This window comes from Pangasianodon hypophthalmus, chromosome 11 (assembly GCF_027358585.1).
Source record: "Pangasianodon hypophthalmus isolate fPanHyp1 chromosome 11, fPanHyp1.pri, whole genome shotgun sequence".
Classification (NCBI taxonomy): domain Eukaryota; kingdom Metazoa; phylum Chordata; class Actinopteri; order Siluriformes; family Pangasiidae; genus Pangasianodon; species Pangasianodon hypophthalmus.
In genome coordinates this window covers 11392395-11400288 of record NC_069720.1, presented here as the reverse complement: position 1 = coordinate 11400288, position 7894 = coordinate 11392395, and positions in this window count along the sequence as shown.

Sequence of the window (7894 nt, the reverse complement as noted above, 5' to 3'; positions counted from 1 at the left end):
CCCCTGTCTCCTCCTGACTCCTCCTGTTCAAACCAAACCCCTGTCTCCTCCTGACTCCTCCTGTTCAAACCAAACCCCTGTCTCCTCCTGACTCCTCCTGTTCAAACCAAACCCCTGTCTCCTTCTATCCAGACTAAACCCCTGTCTCCTCCTGACTCCTCCTGTTCAAACCAAACCTCTGTCTGCTCCTGACTCCTGTTCAAACCAAACCCCTGTCTCCTCCTGACTCCTCCTGTTCAAACCAAACCCCTGTCTCCTTCTGACTCCTGTTCAAACCAAACCCCTGTCTCCTCCTGACTCCTGTTCAAACCAAACCCCTGTCTCCTTCTGTCCAGACTAAACCTCTGTCTCCTCCTGTTCAAACCAAACCCTCCTCTCCTCCTGACTCCTCCTGTTCAAACCAAACCCCTGTCTCCTTCTATCCAGACTAAACCTCTGTCTCCTCCTGTTCAAACCAAACCTCTGTCTCCTTCTGACTCCTGTTCAAACCAAACCTCTGTCTGCTCCTGACTCCTGTTCAAACCAAAGCCCTGTCTCCTCCTGACTCCTCCTGTTCAAACCAAACCTCTGTCTGCTCCTTTCTCCTCCTGTTCAAACCAAACCTCTGTCTGCTTCTGTCTCCTGTTCAAACCAAACCCCTGTCTCCTCCTGTTCAAACCAAACCTCTGTCTGCTCCTGTCTCCTGTTCAAACCAAACCTCTGTCTGCTCCTTTCTGCTCCTGTTCAAACCAAACCTCTGTCTGCTCCTGTCTCCTGTTCAAACCAAACCCCTGTCTCCTCCTGTCTCCTCCTGTTCAAACCAAACCCCTGTCTCCTCCTGTCTCCTCCTGTTCAAACCAAACCTCTGTCTGCTCCTGTTCAAACCAAACCCCCATCTCCTCCTGACTCCTGTTCAAACCAAACCTCTGTCTCCTGTCCAAGCCAAACCCTCCTCTCCTACTGCCTCCTCCTGTCCAGACTAAACCTCTGTCTCCTCCGGTTCAAACCAAACCCTCCTCTCCTCCTGACTCCTCTTGTCCAAATCAAGCCTCTTTCTCCTCCTGTCTGCTCCTGTCCAAACCAAACCTCTGTCTCCTCCTGTCTCCCCCTGTCTTTAGTCTCCTCCTATCTTCTGTCTTCTTGTCCTGTCTCCTCTTGTCTTCTTCTCCTGTCCAAACAAAACCCCTGTCTCCTTCTGTCTCCTCTTGTTCAAACCAAACCCAGTCTCCTTATTGTCTCCTCCTGTCTTCTGTCTTCTCCTTTCTCCTCCTATCTTTTCCCTTCTTGTCTTGTCTGTCTTCTCTTTTCTTCTGTCTTCTCCTGTCTTCTATCTTCTTCCGTCTCCTCCTGTCCTCTGTCTTCTGCTTGTTCCTCTTCCTCTACCTCAGAACTTCACCAAAGTCCAACAACAATGGTTGGGTGAAGTAATTCCCCCCTCCTGTGGCAACTGATGAGGTGCTGAATGAGTGACGCTAATGTGTGTGATTCTGTGTGTGCGCGCGCGTGTGTGTGTTCGTGTGTGAAAGAAAGAGAGAGACTAATCAACTTTAGCTTTGCTGGAGAAAAATAGAGAGACTTATGGAGGGCAGGATGAGTAAGGAACAAAGTTTACATTTTCCTACCTCACTGGCATTAGACTATATCACTGGGCACAGGCACACACACACAAACACACACACACACACACACACACACACACTATTCTATTCACTACTCATTTATGAGCAGCAATGAATAGACTTCAGGATTAGGGGTGCACATTTTTAAATGACTGTTGACAGGTAATGTATAAAGGTACATTCTTAGGAAAAAAGGTTCTTCAAAGCTTCTTTGATTAATGAAGTGTTCCAGAAAGGGTTGTATTCAATTCAATTCAGTTCAATTCAATTTTATTTGTATAGCGCTTTTAATAATGGACATTGTCACAAAGCAGCTTTACATAAATATATAAATTCCAGATATATATTTTAAATTTATAAATTTTTTGTTATTTTTCTAAATACTGATTACTCTGTGTAATGTTCTACTTTTAAGGGTTCCACCGGGACAACCGAATAATAATTGCGTGCTTTAAGACTTTATTATAAGTTTTATGATGAACATTTCAACATCAGAGAGTAAAGTAGTAAAGTGTGTGTGTATGTGTGTGTGTGTGAGACAGAGAGAGAGAGAGAGAGAGGGAGAGAGAGAGTGTTTGTGCGTAGGTTGTGTGTGCGTGTGTGTAGGTTGTGTATACGGTGTGTATGGTGAGTGTGTGTATGGCGAGTGTGTGTTTTCTTTGGAGAGACTATTTTCCTTCAGGGTATGGTGTCAGTCCATAGCAACGCATAGTTTTCATTTTGTGTGTGTGTGTGTGTGTGTGTGTGTGTGTGTGTGGTGGTAAGGGGAGGGGGGCAGTGGCCTATAATTCAGGAATGAGGAGGGGCTTCTAGCACACATTATGTCAGTCATCTCCATTTGCATGATCCAGCAGGAAAACCCACATGTTTACATTTCTGAATTTTGAGTTAATTTAGGAAAGAATTCAACTTCTTTACTCAGGATGTAAAAATAGAAAGAAAAGAAAAAATAAACATGCATTTCATCAAGGAAAAACTGCAGCATGTCAGGAGCTCAAAGTGACAGACAGATGAAAGAAAGAAAAACATTTAATATAAGATTCAGGCTTAAAAGTTTCCCCTTATGGAAGAGTCTCATACACTGTTCATGTGATTATGTGAGTAATATGTGATTACAAGTGAAAAACATGTGAAGGTGCACATGTAACATGTTTATACCCTGAAATCGCACATGTAACAAACGTGGGGTCATGTGAATAACATGTGACCAATTAAACCATTTGTTGTACAAGAAAGAAAGAAAAAATGAGGAAAGAAAGAAAAAAAGAAAGAAAGAAAGTAGTATTACACCATATTATGTCCTGAAATTGCACATATACAGTAAATTCAACTAAACATGTGACATCATGTGAATAACATATGATAAATAAAAACCATTTGTTTTGCAGGAAAGAAAGAAAGAAAGAAAGAAAGAAAAGCAGGAAGAAAGAAAGGTGCATTTCAACTTGTTATGCTCTTGAATTGCACATATAAATACAACAACATGTGACATCATGATCAATAAAACCATTTGTCCTTCAGGAATGAAGGAGAAGGAAAAAAATAAAGAAAGAAGTAAAGGAATAAAGAAAGAAAGAAAGAAAGAAAGGTGCATTTCACCATGTTATGCCCTGAAATTCTACATGTGAAATCAACTAAACACGTGACATCATGTGAATAACAAGAAGAATTAGACATTTCATTTTTGGTAGCTGCAGTGCTATAAAACTGTAAAAGAAAAGATGTTAGCTGATGATTGTAAAATGAGAGACAGTGTGGTCATTTAAAATATTTATCTTTGTCTCTTTACAGTAGAGCAATGCAGTGAAACTCAGCGGATTATAATAAAAAATTCAGAGGAGATGTTTTTCCGCAGGGGGTCATCAGCACGTGTAAACAATCAAACTGAGTTTTGTCATTTTGAGATGTTTTTGTAATGTCACTATGGAAAAGTGATGTTACATTTCCCTGCTGTAATGACTGAGTTTCATTCTGCCAAAGATTCTTCATCGAGAAGCCACTTACTCATAAATCAAACCCATAATAATAATCATAATAATCATAATAATACTAATACTAATGATAATAATAATCATAATAATCATAACAGTGACTCTGAAGCTTGTGGGATCTAAACTCAGGAACTTTTTCTCTGTAATGCTCATGAACACATGAGCCAAGAACTAATAATGCTCTGGCCAGCAATAATAATGAAATATAAAACACAAAAACAATTCAGACAAAAGAAAAAAGAGCTGGAAGAGCTCCGAAAACCACAGCACAAGACGAAGAAATGAAGAAAACTTTCAGTCATGAAGAAAAACAGATGAACACTTTAGACTTTAGAGAGAGACAGAGAGCGAGAGAGAGATAGGGACACCCGCAGAGAGACAGACAGACAGGGAGAGAGATGCAGACAGACTGACAGACGAGGAGAGAGGGATAAATTTGAATTGAATTGAATTGGTGGAAAGACAAGCAGAGGAACAGACAGTCAGAGAGACAGAGAGACAGACAGAAAGAGTCAGAGAGAGAGAGAGAGAGAGAGAGAACAAGAGCTATAGAATGAAATAGAGACAGACAAAGAGAAACACTGAGAGACAGAGAGACAGGGAGAGGGACAGAGAGAGATAGAGAGACAGACACAGTGACAAAGACCCTGTGAGTGAGTGAGACAGACAGAAAGATACAGAGACAGACAGAGAGATAGACGTACAGGGAGAAAGACAGAGAGAACAATTCAAAGAGAGGCAAAGAGACAGACAGAGACAGATACAGAGAAACATTGTGAGACAAAGAGACAGACAGAGAGATAGACATAGACAGATGGACAGATATACAGAGAGACAGATAGAAGAACAAACATAGGGACAGAGAGACAGAAAGACAGACGGAGAGGCAAACAGACAGAGACAGGATGAGACAGACAGAGGGACAGACAGACAGAGACAGGATGAGACAGACAGAGGGACAGACAGAGAGAGAGACTGGCGGAAAGACTGACACAGAGAAAGATTGACAGACAGACAGACGGACAGAGAGGCAAAGAGACAGATAGAGAGACAAAGAGACAGACATGAGTGTGTAAACGGAGCAGTTGAGGGGACGTCCACATTCTCAGCTCCTCTGAAATCAGGACAAAGTTTCAGCAGCTCTGCTCGTGTCCAAAACCGCTGCCTGAAGTGCAGTAGGACACTAATTTAGTGCCCAATTAAGATTCATTCATGAAGGGCACTAAATCTCGCTGGTGTAAAGAGCAGAGTGAGACCCCAGAACCTTCACACAAACGCTGAATCAGCAATAACACACTGATCTGAGCGTTACACTCTAAGTGACAGATGGGAGGGAAAGAGAGAAAGAAGCGAGACGGAAAAAGATCACAGGAAAGTAAGAAAAAAGCCAAGAAGGACATAAAAAGCAGAAAGAAGAACAAATAAAATGATAAAAAGGAATTAAAGTAAAAAAGATGAACTAAAACAGACCAAGAGTTGACAGATAGCTAGAGAAAGAAAGAAAGAAAGAAAAGTTGTATGTAAGAAAACAACATTTTTTTCTGAGAGTACAAGCATAAGAAAGAAAGAACTATAGAGAAAAACAACAACTGAAAATGAATGAGGAAAAAAAACAAAAAAGCAAACAAGAAAGAAAACAAAGCCGTATGAAATAAAAACAATAGAAAAAAAAGAAAATGTGAAAAACCAAACTTGCTGGTCATTAATGAGTCACACTCGTCATTGCAGTGAAGGCGAAGCTGGGGACAGTAAAGGGAGTAAAAAAAAAAAAATCATTTATTTATTTATTTATTTATTTTTACACATTTTGTGTTTGAACTTTAAGCTGTGTTTAGTCATGAAGCTTTGTTTATGAAGTTTATCCAACATGTCAAAAGTCATATTTAAATCCTGCACATTTGGTACGAGTTACTTAGTACCAAACCATGATGTCCCAAACCCTGTAACACAAACACAAACACACACACACACACACACACACACACACACACACACACACACTATTTATTATAAGCGTTATTAGATTCAGGACACTTGGATGATGAAGCATGTGGCAGAATCCTGGAGGAATGAAACACTCTTAAATGATTTTTATTATTTATTTTAGCTTCTCCGGAATTCTTTCACGGAACATCCGGAGAAAATCTGCTTCTGCAACACGATCCATGTGGAACAGACACAAGCTCATGAAAGTCATCAGTAAAGAACATTTCAATGTCAAGGGGAACTTAAAAGAAGCGAAGTGGGATCTGACCTTTCCTCACATTGTAATAAAGCCCATAAACTCGGCGGGAGTGAGAGAAAATCGGCTTTCTCAGAGCAATTTTAATTACGCTGAACAGAAGCATTTTTAGGGGAAAAAAATCCAACATCCGCCAAAACAATGTGGCGTCTCTTTGGAAAAACATCTGTGGCAAAGGTCAAGGTCAGTGCTTGTGGCTTTGAGTTCAAGCGAATGAAGTTTTAAACTTTGAGAACAAGGGAAAAAAAACAGAAGAAGGATTAACGCACAAGTCGTCAGGAATGGAAATTAAATTTTTGTCACGTCGTTGTTTTATATCGTCATACAGTATGGTGACGATACCATAAATTATGATCTCGTTCCACTTTGTAAACAGATTGTATGGAATTTATGCCGATTTTATCTGAAGTAAGCCATTCCAATTTTTTTCTTCAGGAAGCTCAGAGAACATGACCTTAATGATGATCGTCTATGAATAAAGTGATAAGGAGCACTTTCACCTCTACAGTTGGGGTCATATGTTTACTTACACCTTACAGAATCTGCAAAATGTTAATAATTTCAAAAAAGAGGGATCATACAGATTGCATTTTGTTTTTTATTTAGTACCGCCTTGCCTAAGCTATTTTACATAACCGATGTTTACATATAGTCCACAAGACTCAATAATAACTGAATTTACACAAATGAACCAGTTGAAAAGTTTACATACGCTTGATTCGTAATACTGTGTGTTGTTGTTTTGTGATGGTTGTTCATGAGTCTCTTGTTTGTCCCGAGCAGTTAAAATGCCCACTCTTCTGCAGAAAAATCCTCCAGGTCCTGCACATTCGTTGGTTTTCCAGCATCTTCTGCATATTTGACCCCTTCCCAGCAGTGGCTATATGATTTTGAGACCCATCTTTTCACACCGAGGACAACTGAGAGACTCGTACACAACTATTACAAAAGGTGCAAACATTCACTGATGCTCAAGAAGGCAACACACTACATTAGGAGCCAGGGGGATGTAAACTTTTGAACAGGATGTTTGGTGTAAATTGTTATTATTTTGTCTTCTGGGAAACATGTAGCTTCTGAAGAGCAGTACTAAATGAAAAAAACTAAGATTTATAAACAAAACAACAACAAGCAAGAAAATAAACAAAAAAGAAAGCAAGAAAAAAAACATTAGGTTAGATAGATAGAAAGAAAGAAAGAAAGAAAGAAAGAAAGAAAGAAAGAAAAAAGAATGAAATCATGAAGAAAGATAGATAGATAGATAGATAGATAGATAGAAAGAAAAAGCAAGAAAATAAACAAAAAAGAAAGCAAAAAACATTAAGAAAGAAAGAAAGAAAAAAATCATGAAGACAGATAGATAGATAGATAGATAGATAGATAACAAAGTAAACAAAAAATAAAAAAATAAAAATAGTTTGAAAGAAAGAAATAAAGAAAGGAAGGAAGAAAGAAAGAAATAAAGAAAGAAAGAAGAATGGAATAAGAAAAGCTAAAAAAGTCAAAAAGTGCAACGAGTAAAAAAGGAGTAAAAAAGCAGGGAGGAGGAGACTTTACTTCATGAGCGGATGAAAGGCACGGGTTACACACGCAGGGGGTGACGCTCGATACGTATAAAAAAAGAAGTAAAATGCTTTATTACATCCTGATCTCTCTGAAAGAGTGCAGCGGTGGAGGTGGGCGTGGTTACATTACACTGGCGCAGGACGTGGAGGTCTGATGTTATATGCATGTTATAGAAGGTATTTTTTTTTCTGTGCAACTGGGTTGACAAAAATATATTACAAAATCTTTGTTATATAAACAACAAAATCCTAGGAAGAAACGGAAGAGAAGAAATCCGAACTCTTTGCTCCACAGACATAACCAAGCAACTGGAGAGGAGACATGGTTTTACACGAGTCTAAACAAAACAAAATTCCAGCAGTTTGCAGTTTTCCTTCAGCAGGGAACCATGAATCACAGAGGAAGGAAAACCACGACATGGAGAGGAATGACGTGTTTGTATGCGTTCCTCTGTACGGTGGATAAACTGTCAACGGAGCCTGATCAGAGTCGAGCCC